This window comes from Lissotriton helveticus, chromosome 1_1 (genome assembly GCF_964261635.1).
Source record: "Lissotriton helveticus chromosome 1_1, aLisHel1.1, whole genome shotgun sequence".
In the NCBI taxonomy this organism is placed as follows: domain Eukaryota; kingdom Metazoa; phylum Chordata; class Amphibia; order Caudata; family Salamandridae; genus Lissotriton; species Lissotriton helveticus.
The window spans coordinates 464,762,384-464,779,215 of record NC_136057.1 but is presented as its reverse complement, the minus strand read 5'-3'; the positions used below and the strand labels follow the sequence as shown (position 1 = coordinate 464,779,215).

The following is a 16,832-nucleotide window of genomic DNA, read 5'->3' as shown; positions in this document are numbered from 1 at the left end:
GCCGGCCCGGGACACCCCTGTGACGTCATTCCCGGGCCGCGCTGTGATTGGCTGCCGGCCCGGGACACCCCCGTGACGTCAGCCAATCACAGCGCGGCCCGGGACCTGACTTGTATTTTGTTTGCTCTCAATTGTCACTTTTGCCTAATGTAACTTAACGTATTCTAGTTGCTTGTTTAAAATTACTGGCTCCCCATGTCTGGCGTCGACTAGAGAACAGGGCGTGGCCGCCATTTTGTTAATTATCATTATTGTGTAGAAAGACTGCGGTGGGGCTGCTTGCACGTGGCATGTTCTTTCAAGCACAAATATTTACTGTGATGCTTAAACAATATAAAACATTATTTTTTAGAAAAAATGTTACTCATACTATCTGTTCATCTTCTATGAAACAGTATCTACAAAAATAATAGGCCATTAAAGATGTCCAATGTATAGTTTGTATAGCAACCCGCGAACTTGCAATGTTATCAAACGATAACTGCACCATTCAAATATGGCCGATCTTTTTGAGCAGGAATCACGCTCTGCATTTGATGAATTACCGGGTCGCTCTCCGGAGCCGGCCAGGCAGAGATTTCATCATGCAGCCCGGAGCCCCGCCTTTCCCTGTCCATGCTGCTGCTTAGAACTCTGCTCTGCCGCACTCTGCTCCCCGGCCAGCGCAGCCCCATGCTCCAGCGGTCCAGCCGGGGTCTGGCCGCAGCACCCCGCCGTCTGCAGGAGAGAGCACCGCAGAGGAAGCAGCAGAAGCTAGAGCCAGAACTGCCTAGGAAAGCCATGGAAGAAGTATTGGCGCCCCTGAGGCTGGCTGCCAAGGAGCAGGTACAGTCCGGAAGAAAGAGGGTCGCCTAGAGATGGGGGTTATGAGCATCTATATTTTAATTATTCTGGGGTGGGGGCACAGCTGTGTCATGAATGCTTATCCATTATAAGGTGGCAGCTATACATAGCTTATCAATTCATCCTCGTCAGAAGGGTGTCACTAAACAATGATAATAAACGAGAAAATAGAAAAGGTGTGTCCCCCGCTTTTCAATCATCTTCACTATCCTGACAAGGAAACGGACTTATTACACTTTCATAAGCTTGCCCTCTGTGCAAAGTACGTGGGAGGGGGCGGGGAGCTGTGGAGTGATGCTGGTCTTCGGTCTATCTTTACCTGGACTTGCTAATCGTGTCAGTGTTATTAATGAAGCGCCTTCAGTACCATCGGTGATTTATGTACGTGCTCTTTCCTTGTATGTGCAAATGAGTCAACCCAGAACTGTCGGAGCGCCTCAATGTGTTTATTCTGCACCTATGATAACCTACCCAGTTCTATCTAATGAAAACATTCCTTTGCACTGTTACCTTCAGGGCCGGTTAGCTCAGTTGGTTAGAGCGTGGTGCTAATAACACCAAGGTTGCGGGTTCAATCCCCGTACTGGCCACTGTAAGTTTTTTTTTTTCTCGAAAGACAAATGTCCTGCATTAAAGTACAAGGTTGTTTATTAATGTAATTTACTGGTCTGATATTTGTACCAGGGTGGGGTTTGATAGTGCCATGTAACCCCCCTTCGCGATACCTGCCTCCTCCATGTTTTCAAGGGTCTCTGAAACTTCACTTTATGAAGCACTGTTTGAACCGGGTATGCCTCTGAAGAGCACACTTCCTCTCTGAGAGGTGCGGTTTCTCGGTGGGAATTCCAGAAGTCAAGAGAGATGGAGGGAAGAGCACATGGGTTATGTAGGCATCATTAAATCATATTGCATAATATATTGGTGCCCTTAATAATAGTTGCAGTCTCGTATTGTGTGGTTTACTGCATGTTTTGAGTACTTCGTCAACCAATGGTATGGTGTTCATACTTGAAAACATTACAAAATAAAAACAAATAATTACTTGTAGTGATATGCGTTTTTTATTACCTATTTTTTTAATGTTCCTATTCATATGGCAAGTTTTATTCACCTTCAATAATAATGCCGAGACCATTGCATTGTAAATGCTTGTCTAAAGATGAATGGGCATCATATAGGCAGAGGGTACATGTTTAGGCACTTCCGTTTAAAACCGGCTCGTCCCGTGAGCAAATGTCAAGCTCTTTTATAAATGTATGTTTAAATCAAAAGTCACTTTTTAGCAGGTAAACGCTGGTGTCGAAACGGTACAGTGGGCGTACACCAAGGGCCTTATAAGGCTGAGCTGAGCACCTGTTTTGTTTTTGCGTGTGAGGTGTCTAACAGTCCAAACATGAATATGAACTTTAGACATAACCCGTCGGGATAGGAGCGAGGCAAATCTTGTTCCCGGTTTCCAACTTGTTCTGTTTAAAATTCTTGCATTAACTCGGGGAAATTTCCGAGCTACTATGGTACAGCTTTAGACACCTGGGATAAAAAAAACAGGTTCTCAGCCCACTCCCAAAAATGTGAGAGCATGTACGCCTGCTTGCATGATGATTCCCCAGGGCTGTAATCTATCAATAGTGCAGCAGGTGCAGTGGCACCGGGACACAAGGTTGTGAGGTGCCGTTGTCATCAATATTATGGATATTAGTGCCAAACTGCGGCCAAAGGGGCCCGTTTTCTAGGGTGACCACCTTCCTTACTCCAGGTCATTACGGACATTTTCCACTCCTGAAGTTTGTATGATACCCTAATGCATTCAGGGTGATAGCGTTGTGTTTCCTGCATATAACGAATTAAATGGCAAGCCTGAAAGGAAATATTTGTAGGTAAAACGTTCAGTACTAGAGATAGTATCCACAATAACCTAGAGAGAGTGTATCACCTTGCCATCCTACTTGCTTTCATTAGCTCAGTAACAGACATCTCAATTTTCCCATATCCGTGCGTGATTAGCTTATCCCAACCAGGCTGTTGCTTTGCATTCTGGAGTTTGTAGTCCTGATTCCAGAAAGGGCTAAAAAAAAATCCTGCAAGTCCCAGAATGCAAAGCAGAAAATCGGACTGGGTGCAGTAGTTTCACATGAACCAGGGGAATTTGAGAGCCCTGCATACCGGTACACATCACCCACACCTTTCCAACCAAACCCAATTAAGTTTTGTATACATTTCAGACACTTCTCGTACCTTCTAACGCCATTCCACATTTAGAGGCATCTTCTCATGATGCAGGAGAAGCACTCCTAGTCTGGACATCATATCTGACCCCAAAACAAATCCCATATGGAGCATACCACCATTGCCCTCAAACAAACAGGTTCCATGCTTAAATGTTGCATGCTGCTATTTGTAATCCAGCTCAACTCATGATAAAATCAGCACTACAAATCTCAGAATTCATAGAAAAATTGAGGACTGACTGAGCTAAGCACATTTGGAACTGGGACACTCGAGAGCTGTGCGCACAGCATCTTTGCTACGCCACTGTATCATCACATATTGCAATTCTTAAGACCGCTTCTTGAAAGCACACTGACACCGAACAGTGAGCAGTGCAAAGAGTTCATTTGCATTTGCTGAATGGTCTAAAATAAATGTACATATATCGTAAACCATACGGAAGATAAAAAGGGCGGGATGGGGATGGGGGTGAGGGTGGAGACTGAGATTTCCACATAGCACAATAAAGCGCTCATGTCCGCTTCGGCTGTCTCTGTTTTAAGAGGCTTTTTTAGAAATTACAGTGGGTATTTTCCAGTGTTTTCTTAAAATTGTGAAAATAAGCTCTTATTGATTTTGATCCAAACAAATAGTACACAGGCCATGTTTTCAAGTGTATACCGAAAAGCTGTATTGGATTGCCATCTTATCATACCACTCTTGGATGTATACAGTCTCATCAGGGCTCGAGTCGGGGTACCACGCGGGTGGATGGCGTCCCCCGACTTATTTTACCGGGCGTACGCCGTCCCCCCTGCCAAACAGCTCGACTTCACTCTTTGGCCTCTCTGTGAAGAGGAGCTCGCTACCTTTAATGACGTCACTTCCGGTGATGGCGTCCCCCCCACTTCTTTTTTTACGACTTGTATTCTGTTTCTACATTCAGTAATTAAAAAGCCTTGCTTGTGGGGGGCGGAGGGGATGATATTAAGACACTAATTAAATGTTTGCTGTTTTGCGCTTTACTTTCTGTCCGGGCTGCCCCGGTTTGGCGGTATTGTTCGCGTTTTTCATACGTTCCCTTGTACAGCTTCCCTTTGCTGGGCCTGAGGTGTAGTTAGCTGTCTGAGGGGCTCCAGCGCAGCCCATCTCTGTATGAACAGTCCTATTGTACCGCGCTTCATGGGGACGTTATTAAATCCCAGGCCTGTCTTGTGAGAACACTTTTCTCCGGGGCCTCATTAGTTTGAACACATGTATACAATTACTTCCAGCCAGTCGGATAATGTATCCCCGTCCTACCGCTTGCACCTCCCAACATTGATAAATTCTCTTTTAAATACGTTTGTAGTGCTTCTAACTTAAGGGACACATGCACCATTGCCTTATACACTCAGAACTTCGAAAAGGGGGCTTTGTGGTGTAGGCAAATTTCTGGTATTGCCTGGTTCACCCTCATCTAGCCGAACATATCGAATAGCATTACACGTGGGGTACTGTCCATGGCAAACTCATGGCTTCTCGAATAAGTAACATGGCGGTGCTGTGTGTGCAGCAGCAGGTGCCCTGTGAGTTCCTAGGGGTCGCATGCAGAAGGCTGTATTTCAACCTCTGCTTTCATGGAGCATACCAGTGCATTCTGGGGGCCCTAATCTTTGTTCTCTCCAGGTATCGCACATTTGCGAGAGATTAAGCTATTGGCATTTTAAATGACAATGCTATTAATTTATCTGTTTTCAAAACCAACACATAAATAAAACAAAATGTCATTTACAATGCCAATAGCTCTAACTTTTACAAAGGCGAAACCGTTGCAATGTAAATGCTTGTTACTTTTTCTCACTGCAGGGGCTATTTTGTGTTCATGTGGCTGCTGTGAGAAGAGATTCTTTTTCTCCTGCCTTCTCCTGCTGTTTGAAACCAGGAAATTTACCAACTTGCTTCACTAATTCTATGGATAACAGCTGACAATGTGCTTTCCTTTGGCTTCCCTGCTGTGCTTCACATGTACTTCACATGTATTTCACATGGTTTATTTATGTGACTTACCATGCTGAGGTACATTTTCTCATTAACTCTCTAGCAGTGCTCTATTTCCTTGACCGTGGTCGTAAGGGTTTGTTTAATTCCAATCAGCTCTCCTTTTTATTTTTTGGAAGACCCCTCCTTGCTCGCTTAAAGGGCAGATTGAAGAAACTCAAGGCGTCTCCTATTCACGCTCCCTCACCCTCACAGAAATTGTCATCATTCTTAAAGTCTGCCAATTGTCCATCGAGTGGTACTCCACCTACAACCAACTTGTCATCTTTATCCTCTACTTCTACTAAAGCTGCTCTGGCAGCGTCCTCATCTATCTACAAGAGAGTTAAACAGGATCCCCCGCTCCTGAGAAATCCTCCTCTCCTATCTCTCTCGACCTGGTACTTGAGGAAATTCAGGCTCTCCACCCATTTGTGGAGGAAACCATTCACAACTTGGATGACAAATGATCACAAATAGAGTCCAGAGTTACGGTTCTTGAACAACGCATTAGTGATGTGCATGATTAGTCATTGAAAATTGCAGTCTTGGAAAAAGAGGTGGCGGCTTTGAAGTCTCATTCAGAAGATTAGGAAAATAGAAATAGAAGGAATAACCTCCACCTATATGGTCTTCAGGAAGGAATGAAGGGAACGGACCCTGTTTCTTTACTTACTTCTTTTCTGCCTCAGCTGGTGGATTTACCTTCCTCGACACACTTGAAGATTCAGAAAGCTCATTGTCTCGGTCCTTGTCCATATCCAACCTCTCAGTCATCCAACCCCAGAGGTGTCATCATGTTATTCCTGGAATTTACTGATCTAATGAAAGTCCTCAATGCAGCCAAAGCTAAAAAGCAACTTTTATGGCAAGGCAGGAAAATCTTTATCTCACAGGATGTCTCAAGAGCTACAGCTGCCAGGCGCAAATAGTTCCTAGATCTTCTCCCCCAACTACAATCATTGGGTGCCCGATTTGGTTTGTTTTACCCATGTCTCTTTAAAATAACATTCTTGAATAAAACTACCTCCTTCACTACGCCTGCAAAACTGCGACAATTTCTTTATCTTCACTTTCGTTGGCTCCATGGATACTTCTGCTTCATCGTCAAGATGATTATTTTATGTTTTGGAGGGATTCCCTCTTACAAATCATCACAGCTTTTTAATGTTATTTTTCCTCATGAGCTTTTCGTGTTTCTCTTATAAATATCATCCTTTTGCGGTTGCTAACTAACCTTCCCTTTTTCTTTTCAGGTTTCTTGATGTTCTTTATCCCAGTCACGTATCTTATCATGTTCTGTTTGTCTATCGCCTCGTCTCCCTTGCCGTGCCGTTTTACCCAGTGCTGTCGTCGACTCTCCCCAAGTGTTCATCCTCACCAGACATGTTTTTGCAGTCGTCATTCTTGACATGTACTGTCTCTCTTTTCCGATTCTCTCTACATTCCCCCATACTCCCTTTTCCTCTGTTTTCGCTTTCCTATCTTTACCTTTTGATATCTCTTTTGATGTTTTGATGTTTGATGTAATTAGTTGTTTTATACGACCGATGTTGTATTTATATTTACACTTGTTTCATTCAGAGTTGTTTCTTGGAATGTTAAAGGAGTAATTAGCCTGATAAAGCAGCAGAGCATTTTACCTCATTTAGCTAAATATTCCCCTGACCTCATTCTACTTCAAGAAATTCACCTTTCTGAACTTGAGGCTTTGAAGTTTAAATGAGGTTGGGTGGGCTCTATTTTTGTTTCTCCTTCTTTAAATAAGTAAAATGGCATTATTCTTGTTGGTTATAAAAAATTAAAGTTGGTAACCGTTTTGCAAGATGTTGATTCCGAAGGCAGGTGGCTTTTTGTTAAGTTAATTGTTAATGACATCCCCCTAACTATTTGTAATATTTATAACCCCACCCACTCTGACACTTCGTTTTGGCCCACTGTTTCCCAAAAATGTGCTCAACATGCAGTTAATTTTTCTATTTTAGGTGGTGAATTTAATCAAATAATGGACCCCACTATTGATCGACAGTCTCCAGTTAAATTTTTTCCCCATAAAATGCATTAACAATTCATTTTCTCTGATTCTATACGTCTTTTGGTGGACTCATGGAGAAACTGTAACCCTTCTAATAAAGAATTTTCTTTCTTCTCCTCTTCCCATGGTTCCCTTTCCAGATTAGATCATATCTTTGTCTCTAAACTACTTTCCCAAAATCGTATTGCTTCTTCTGTTGAACCAATTGTGATCTCTGATCACGCCCCTGTTATTACTGATCTGCATCTACTCCTGGTGCATTCCAAAACATATGGATGGAGATGTTATAATTCTCTTTTACCTGACCCTGATTTTTCTTCTTCTTTTTTGACCTTCTCTGAGGAATTTTTTTATATTCATGCAGACCCTACTATTTCTCCACAATTACTTTGGGACACATTTAAAGCTTCAGCTCTAGGTCATATTATTGATTTAGTTTCTCAGAAAAAGAAATCTCTCCTTAAACAACATCAGTCCCTTCTACTTGACATCAAATGACTGAAACATCAATATTATTTCTCTTCTTCTCCATCTATTTTACAAGAACTTACTCGTACAAAATTAAAGTTCAATAAGATCTCTACAGACTGTTGTAGCTCATGGTGGGGGCCGCCGGAGAACACTGCCTGGAGCAAGAAACATTGCCGTATGCAGCAGCGATCGGGAAAGAAACTACACTTCCCATGAGGCACTGGGGGCAAGTGCGCGTCTGACGTCAGCGCGTGTCCCGCATATGACTGCATCTGGGGCATCAAGCGGGTGCCGTTGATTCCGTACACTGCCGTAACTGGGAGAGGACTGGTAGAGGTGCTTCTGCACCACTCTTCTTATTTCTGATCATTTGCTTTGCCTTGAGTTGTCTATTGTAGTCGGGGAATAGGCCGCTGGCTGTCCTTTCCAATCGCTGTGCAGTCCCGTTGGGTGAACCTTCCTTCGGTACTTGCGCAACTGCATGTGCGATCTCCTGCGGCCAGTCAGTCTCCCCTTCACTCTGCTTGGCTGCTGATGGCTCTTTTTCAATCGCTGTGCAATCCTGTTGGTTGAATCTTCCTTCGGTTCTTGCGGGACTGCTTGTGCGATCCCCTGCAGGCGGTCAGTCTCCCCAGCACTCTGAAGAGGTTTTCCTCGTTATGTCACAAGACAAAATCGCCTTGAACATTCTTTGATTAAAGGGTTGGCCAGGATATTTCTGCTTATTACAGTCCCGTTGGGCGAACCTTCCCATTGGTTCTTGCGGGGCTGTTCTGTCAATTACCTACGGGCCTAACCTACCCCAGAGTTCGCATCACTGATGATAATGGAGATACAATTACCACTTATTTAACACTTTATTCTGGTAATCCGTTATCTTTGGGGAATTGCATTTACCGACTTTTGGGCACGCATTTGTTCCGCGACACTGGAGTGTTTCCCAGCGGTGAATCTAACTCGGGAGACGCTGGGTCGTGTTCCAGCACATCTGCTGGAATTATAACCTTCCTTGTTTATTTATTTCATGCAGCAGGGCCTTGTTGAGCTTACACCTGGGGCCAGCTCCAAATACCCCCCCGTTGAAAGACCACTGATAACCCGAATGGTATGTTTGGAATTACGTCATGACTTACGTATAACATGATTTATTTGAGTCTCTACTGACGTATCCTATTCCGCCCATAGGTTCCTAGTGACTGCTATTTCTATGGACTGTCTGGTTGCAAGACATCACTGCATTATTTTCCTTTTCAGGTATTTGAGCCTTATGTGATTCATGTATGGACCTAATGATTGTATGTAGAGAGTTATTCTTCGCTATATCTAGTGGTATATGTTTTTGTCTCATAGTGCCTTGTACTCGTTACAGGTCTCCATCCCTGCTGTCCCCATCCTTCCCTTCCCGCGCCTGATCACTCCAACATGTCTGTTGTTTCACTCAGACCTTGGGGCTGTCAGGAGGTGGAACCCATTTAAGCATCGTACGATTCTGAGGATTCCAGGACCTGACACAGACAAGTCCTCCTCGATTCTTCTACAAACAACAGCAAGGCAGCAGTAAGATGGCTGGCCGGACGTGATCCGTGCCGGCTCTGCCGCCAGTGAGCTGTCGTGGGCGGTTGTAGATTCCCATTGTAGCCGAGACCTACCGGAGCATGTTACAGGCACAATGGTGATTCTAAGGTGCCCGGAGGGAGAAGGCTGCCGACAATAGATCAGGGTAAAGCCTCTGATTTGCCGGCGCTGAGGTGATATTCAAAATGGCGCTGTCCCGCTATGACATCCCTGAACACCGGCAGAGTTGACGGGTTGCGAGCTACTGGTGACGGGGCAGTGAGCGATTGTGACTAGCCGGAGGTCGGAAAGAAGTGCCGGCTCACATGGATGTGTGACCGCAATCGGGACCAGACAGGAGTGTGCCAGGCAAGTCAGCAGCCACCATCAGTGTGGATCCATAGTGCGGCAGGGGGGGTGAGTGCGACTGTGGTGTGGTAATAGGGGTGCAATCTCCTATACTCCTCAAAGCCAGTGGGGTGTCATAGCGAGAAGAGGGGTAGCACCAAGTGTGGCGAGGTTTCCCCCCTCTGTGCCGACTGACGCCAAAATGGCGGTCGAAATGCTCCGCAGGGGAATCTCCACATGATGCGCCCAGGGAGGTGCTTGATGAAGCGGCCGGAATACGCAGCGGCCCCTGAGATCCTTCAGAAGAAGCGACAAGTGGACCTAGTGTGAGGACAATCCTGGGCAATTACCTATGCCTGACCTCAAGATGGCCGCCACTGGGGACATTTAGCATGAGGAGCTGCACTCTAACCATCCATGAGAAGACCACAGGTACCCAACTGGGAAATCAGCAAGATAGCACTATAAGGCACAGAAATTTGGACTGGGACGCCCCAGAGAACTTAGGGATCAGTGATTCCCTCGCAGATGGTGGAGACGCCAGAAAGGGTTTCGGTCTGAAGTGCGCCTGAGCCAGCATTCCAGCACATTGCCTGACTCTATAATGGCGCCCAGAACAAATCTACAATGTTGCTGTGGGGGGCTATGAAGGACTAAAGTCTGATAAGGATCAGGTCTTTAGGCACAACTCCTCTTCAGCTTCACCCCTGCCAAGAGGTTTGAAGGCAAGAACGCTGGGTTGTCCTACAATCTGTCGACCTTGGAATCTGTCCCTTCCACCACTCCTCTCACCACTTTTGTTCTGGGGGCCAGCAGGAGAACGTAGAGGACAGCGCTTCCCAGTAACACCAGGAACGGTGCCTCTCGATGAAACTTGACGATGCCCCCTGGGCGCATACAAAAACTGTTTGTACTTACCTCGGAGACCTTGCATCCTTGGCCGATGCCCGGTGGAGCTGTCCTATGCAGCTATAGAGGAGTTTTGGTTCTGGTTCACCCCCTCGGCTGACATCTACCCAGCCGGACATCTGACATTGTTTTCCTCGTCACCCCGTTGTGTTTCCTCCCCCCCTCATCTCATGTTTTTGTTTTCTCCTATGTATTTACTTGAAACCTGTAATTGATGTAACTGTGTAAGCTGTAACGCTCTGATCCTCATTTAAAGGGCTCTGATACCTCCGGGTCTAGCCAGCGCTATATAAAACTTTGCAAATAAATAAATAAATAAAATATTATGGTGGCCGTAATCAAATGGGTAAGCTTTTAGCTAACTATTTAAAAATCCGTAAACAGAGCCACATTCTAGATTCTGTGAAAAACGATGAAGGTATTTAAGGACTCAGACGTTCTTGCAGAATTTGTTAAATATTACCAATCTCTTTACACCCCTGAGTCTCCACCTCTGCCTTCTCAGATAGAGGCTTATTGACAAAATTACAAAAATTCCTTTGGTGCACACAAAGACCTCTAACCCTTAGAGGTTGACATATCTCTCTCAGAGATCCTTCACGCTCTTCAATCTATCAAGAAGAACACATTGTCCTGGTCCAGGTGGCTTCAAAGTTGAATTCTTTCTTCATTTTTCTAATTTCTTCTTCCTTGGCTACTACAACTCTTCCAATTATTCTCTACATCTGGCCTGCTACGTTTTTTCAGAAATGAGATTACATTTTTTTTAAATTCCTTTGGAATAACAAGAAAGCCAGAATTTCTCTAGATGCTCTTAGGAGAGCTAAACAAGAAGATGGTATTAATTTTCCTGACTTTTATTTATACCATAAAACTTTCTGTCTCAGACAAGCCTCTAGATGGCTATCTTTATCGCATTCCTCGTACGCCCCCTTATGGTTAGACTTTGAATTCTCTCTTATTTTTCCTTTTCTCCCTTGCAAAGTTATTTTCTTCTCAGCTAAACCTTGAATTCTGTCTTCTCCTCTTTTCAGACATACTTATAATATTTTATAACCAATTTACCAGTCACAGCCTGTAACTTGTGATTTCTTTCGTCAATCTCCTCTTTGGGATAAAAATCTTATTACTATTAACAACAAACCAATGTTTTGGAAGGCTTGGAGAAAAAGAGGTATTATCTGGGTCAAAGATCTATTTGCTAGTAATGATCCTCTTCCCTTTTCACAATTTCAACTCTTATTCAAGTGTCCTTGCTCCTTTTTACCTAAATTTCTCCTTCTCATAAATACTCTTCTCAATGTCCTCTATTCTTTACCTGATACTTCTCTTTCCTCCTCTTCTGACACCTCCCTTGGTTGGATCCTTACTTCTGTCCCAAATGTTTCACCAATTTATAAACTCCTTTGTTGTCTATCATATGTAAGATCCAAAATTAAGTTTGAAATGCAATGGGAATTGGATTTGGGATGTACCTGGACTCTTCCTTTTTTGGAATAAAATTTGGGAAAAACTATATAAAACCTCTAGCACTGCCTATACTTCTCAATCTTTGTTCTTCTTCTATCATAGACTATACTTTACCCCTTCTTTGCTAGCAAGATTCTCCATGGCACTCCTCTCCTAAATGTTGGTCTTGCGATCACCATTCCGCCGATCTTATGCATATGCTATTTCACTGTCCCCTACTGTGTCCTTCTGGGAAAAGGTCTAGTCTCAATTATCCCTAATATTTCACTTAAATTGTTCACTAACACTGATACTCTTTTTGGGTAGTCTTTCTGAAGACATCCACTTATCACGCACTAATTTACACTTGTTTGATCTCATGCTTGCTCTTTCCTTACAACAGATTTCTATTAATTATTAATCAAATATTTGTTATACTGCCTGGGGAAATAATGTTTGTCACTATCATAGATTAGATACTGCCTTCTCCTCTTTATATTCTGCATCTGCTCATAGTGTTTTATACCAGTTAATCTCTTTTTTAAATGATGTTACCAATAAATCAACTGTATGTACTGCTTCTGAGAATTTTAAACCACTATGATTTTTTATACTTTTCTGCCATGAGCACTAATATTGTTACTCCTTGTTCTGATTTTCTAAATTAAATTATATGATATTATATTGAAGTTCTTTATTTCCTATTCTCTAATTTGCTATTAATCTGGTCTTTTGGTGTTTATATGTCCCCCTTTTCCCTCCCTCCCTTTCCTTATCATAGTTCAAAATTGTTAAACAGCTTTAATAATTTTCTGATCTTTTGTTGTTTTCAGTTTTTCCAGTTCATCCAAGTTTTTGTATTATGTTCCTGCTGAATCTTCATTTTTCCAATAAAGCTGATTTACCTTAAAAAATATACATGTTTTCATGTTACAGTCTTATCAAATTGTTAATGCCAATCATTGCCTGATTTATATCCTTTAATGTCTCATAGAACCAAGGTACGCCACTGGTTGGGCTCTTCCCAAAGCTATGTTTTTACCAAGGGGTTTTAATGTTATCCCATTAGTAGTGAGATGCTTGTATCTGCAGTTGAAAGGGTACATCTGCCTTCTCATCTGCTTTGCTGTTTAGCCCTTGATTGAGACAACAAAAAAGTCAGAAGGTCATTAACTAAATTGTATTTGCCATTTCACAATCTATCAAGTGGAACTATCTATTCCTGACTTTTCAATTCAATTCAATTCAATTCAAAAATTCTTTATTTCGCCCTTCCAGGTCATAAAAGAGTACAGATAAAAACATTAAAACGTAAAAAAGGAGATATTTACAAGCCATTAGATAAACATCATAGATTTCATTATACAGATATTGACCGTATTTGCAATATAAAAATAGTTTTCAAAAATATTAAGAATTTTAGCAGTGGATATCAGTTAATTTGTGCCTTCTGGTCCACATGGCTAAGAGATACTTAGAAAGTGCAAATACAATAGAACTTGATGTGTTGGTCTTTAAGATTCTAAAAGCATACAAACAGTTTTTAGATCTTACGTTTCTACAAAGTGGTGCCAGCCAGTAGTTCCTGGATTTACTGTATGCAGGACAGAAAAAGAGCACATGAAGTTCATCCTCAACATCACAGCTACATCCTGGACAAGACTTGTTAGCAGGGGCTGACCATTTGCTTGTAAAAGCTTTAAGTGGCAAAGTACCATTTCTCCATTGAATAAAACGTTTTCTTGCTAAAATCGGAAAGACAATATCCATAAAATCCTCAAACATATAAGAATCTTTGAAAGCTAAAAATGAATCAGTCAGGGTACCAACATTTGAGGCACAAAGAGCAGAGTTCAATTTTTTCTCCTTATTCCTAGCTTTTCAGTCAACAGCATGTTGCATTGTGGAGCATCAAGTTTTGCTCTTAACACTGTCAATATGGGGGTCAGAACCCTATTAAGCAAACTGCTGTGTGGTACAATGCTAGAACTGGAAGACAGTGTTATGCATGACAGGGAGCCATTTGTCAGCTATGTTTTAAAATACTACAAAGTCATCTAGTCCAGTTAAAATAATGCATGTTTCACTCATAAAACCGGAAAAAACTCTGCTCACATATCTTGTGTGAGATCAGTCTTTCTAACCATGAATTAATTGACGCAACTGCAATGCAAATTGTTTGTGTAGTGGAATGTTTTATACCAAGCTTCACAACTCAGCAAAGGTACATCATAGACAGGAGCAGTGCACTCGTTCCTAACACAACGAATAAGGAAAGGACAGGGGCAGGTGGAGCTTCACACGGTTCTGTCACACACGAAGCACAGGTACAAAAGAGATATCTGACTAGAGTGGGAATGAGAGGAGTTAAAGGGCTGTTGTACACTTTCTGTAAATAGACATGAACATGCAAGAAGCACAACACTCCAGGAATAAACAGCCAAAACTCTTATGGAATTACCATACCTTCAAGCACTTATAGGCCTTGATGAACACAGATGAACCCTCACCTAACAAATTTTGTATGCTTCAGTGAGTTCCACATCGAGTACTAGGAAGCATGGGAGTACAACTGTTCCCTGGTTGTACAGTCTCCTAGGTTGGGTGAGGTTATGTCCCTTATGTCGAAATTGTGAGACCTATAATATAATTATGTGTGACACGTCAGTAACAAAGCAAGCTTCCTTCTCTCACAGAAGGCATCAAGTGCAATCTTCCATTGTCTGTAGAACATACTCAACATGGCAGACTAATGAAAACCTTTGTCACTCACATAGTGAGTATAGTTGAGACATGAGTGGCATGTAGGTTACAGAGAGCTCTCTGGAGCGGGTGCTTAACTTAATGATGGATGAGTGAGTGAATATGTAAATTCTGACACCATTTGTCTGTAAAGACCTGCTGCTATCACTCAGACACCTGCTTTTTGTGTTGATTTTTTCGTTTTCCACGTATTAAATAGTAGTCAATACCTAGAAGGTTATTGGCATTTGGAGCTGTGCAGCCACAGCCTAAGTAACTATGCTCTAGACTTTGTAAAGGTTTTGAATGCATGTGCCCCAGGTGCAGTCTAGTCCCACCCTCAGTGTTGCATCTGTTGAAAACTCTGAGGGCCATCACTGAGTAAAGCATCAGGAGAGGGGGGGACCCAAAGGCAATCTGGGTGCATCGGGGTTACACAGACGCATACAGAGCTGAGGTGTGGGCACTCCATAGTTTTGAATCCAGAGTTGTGCCAGCAGTTATCAGGCCCTCAACCTTCGATACTCTATGGTCTCTGCACACCTCCCGGATACTCACCCGATTGTCAGGAACAATATTGAACGTACAGAGTCATTAACAGTGTAGGGCCTTATTGGGACCACTGCTGTCAATCACACTGCTTGTGTGACATGCGCAGTTTGTATTTTGTTTCATTGCTCTTATTCAAAGGATGTTGAGCGGGTCCTGCACAATCTCAGAATCTCGGGCTAACTGAGAAAAAATGAGTGGCAGAGATAGTCGCCATTATGCGGGCTGCTGAGGCGAATTAACAACAGCTCTATGTTTTTAAAAACCGCTCTGAGGTCACGGACCAACCAGGATACTGCCTGGATAAGATAAGCAGGAGCTAATCAATGTATAAACTTGAAGACTAGTGTAATATTTTAAATGCCGCTCTTTTTTGTAGTGTTAACTGGCATGTTGTTGGAAGAGTGGGCCAGGAGTTGATGTGAGAAGGTTAAATGGGAATCTGTGGCAAAGTTGTCGAATGATGCAGATGCAAGGGCATGTTGAGGAAGGTGGTCTAGTAATTTATTAGAATGATAGTTTTACTATAGCCATATAGCCTGTCGCAGCGGACTATACCGGCTATTAAAGGTCCGCTCCCGCGTTAAAGGCCCAAGCCGAAGGACTTTGACAAGGAATTGGGACTTATAGCCCTGCTACGAAGGGCTATAAGGCTATTAGAACATTCTGCCACTAGAGGGCAGAATGTTCTAACAAATAAAACAAAGGCTTCTCGAAACTTGAGGGGATTTAAATCCCGTTGGCTCCGAGAGGCCTTTCTAAAACATTGGAATGTTGCTCTGCGGGCCTTTACCGGCCCGTAGAAGCAGAGAGCACTCCATTGTCTTCAATGGAGCTCCCAACATTCCAATTTTTTAATATAGCCTTATAGCCCGCCGTAGAGGGCTATACCGGCTATTAAAGGCCCTATCCAGCGTTAAAGGCCCCGAGCCGAAGGCGAGGGCCTTTAACAAGGGAGAGGGACTTTAATAGCGGTCTAGCCCATCTACGAAGGGCTATAAGGCTATTAGAACATTCTGACACTAGAGGACAGAATGTTCTAACAAAAAAAACAAAGCCTTTTGGGAGTGTTAGGGGATTGGAATCCCCTCAGGCTCCCTGAAACCTTTGTTCACCGCCAGAGCTGTGAACAAAGAAAGATTGGAATGTTGGAGCTCCAGGCTTATACCAGCCATTATAAGCCCGGAGCACTCCATTGTTTTCAATGGAGCTCCCAACATTCCAATGTTCTAATCATTATTATTGCATTGATGTGGCCATTGCCTATGTGGAGTGGACGACAAGTCAGTTTTTATGTGCGTTTATCAATTTTTTGACGCTATATTGGCATGGCAGGGGGTTGATGAAAGCTCCCTCTCCCATTTTCCCCATCTGACATCTTCACACCCTTCTTCTCTTTACGGTACCTCTGTAAAGAGAAGAAGGGTGTGAAGATGTCAGATGGGGAAAATGGGAGAGGACATTGTAATGCCAGAAAAAAGCTTGGTGCTCTAGGAAATAAAGAACTTCAATGTTGCATCAATTCAACTTGAGTGAGTTTTAGGGAATCTGTTTTTAGGTCTCAGCACTAGACAGCACACATGCGCTGTCTCTAACGGAGACATGCAGTATCTACTGTTAGAGGTTCAGCCAGCTCCTAGGCTTCCCATTGGTTGGCACTATTGTCGCTCCATTTGTCACTTTTACCCATTTGTTCAGGGCATGC

General features: G+C 43.1%; 1 protein-coding gene and 1 non-coding gene across 2 annotated transcripts in view; one reads left to right on the top strand and one right to left on the bottom strand.

Moving 5' to 3' along the window:
• SULT4A1 (sulfotransferase family 4A member 1) overlaps window positions 1–16,832 on the bottom strand; it is a 231,047-nt gene that overhangs the window by 47,771 nt on the left and 166,444 nt on the right. The gene's annotated exons all lie outside the window — the stretch shown is intronic.
• TRNAI-AAU (transfer RNA isoleucine (anticodon AAU)) lies at window positions 1,360–1,433 on the top strand. Its single transcript has one exon. It is a non-coding gene; the product is annotated as a tRNA-Ile (tRNA).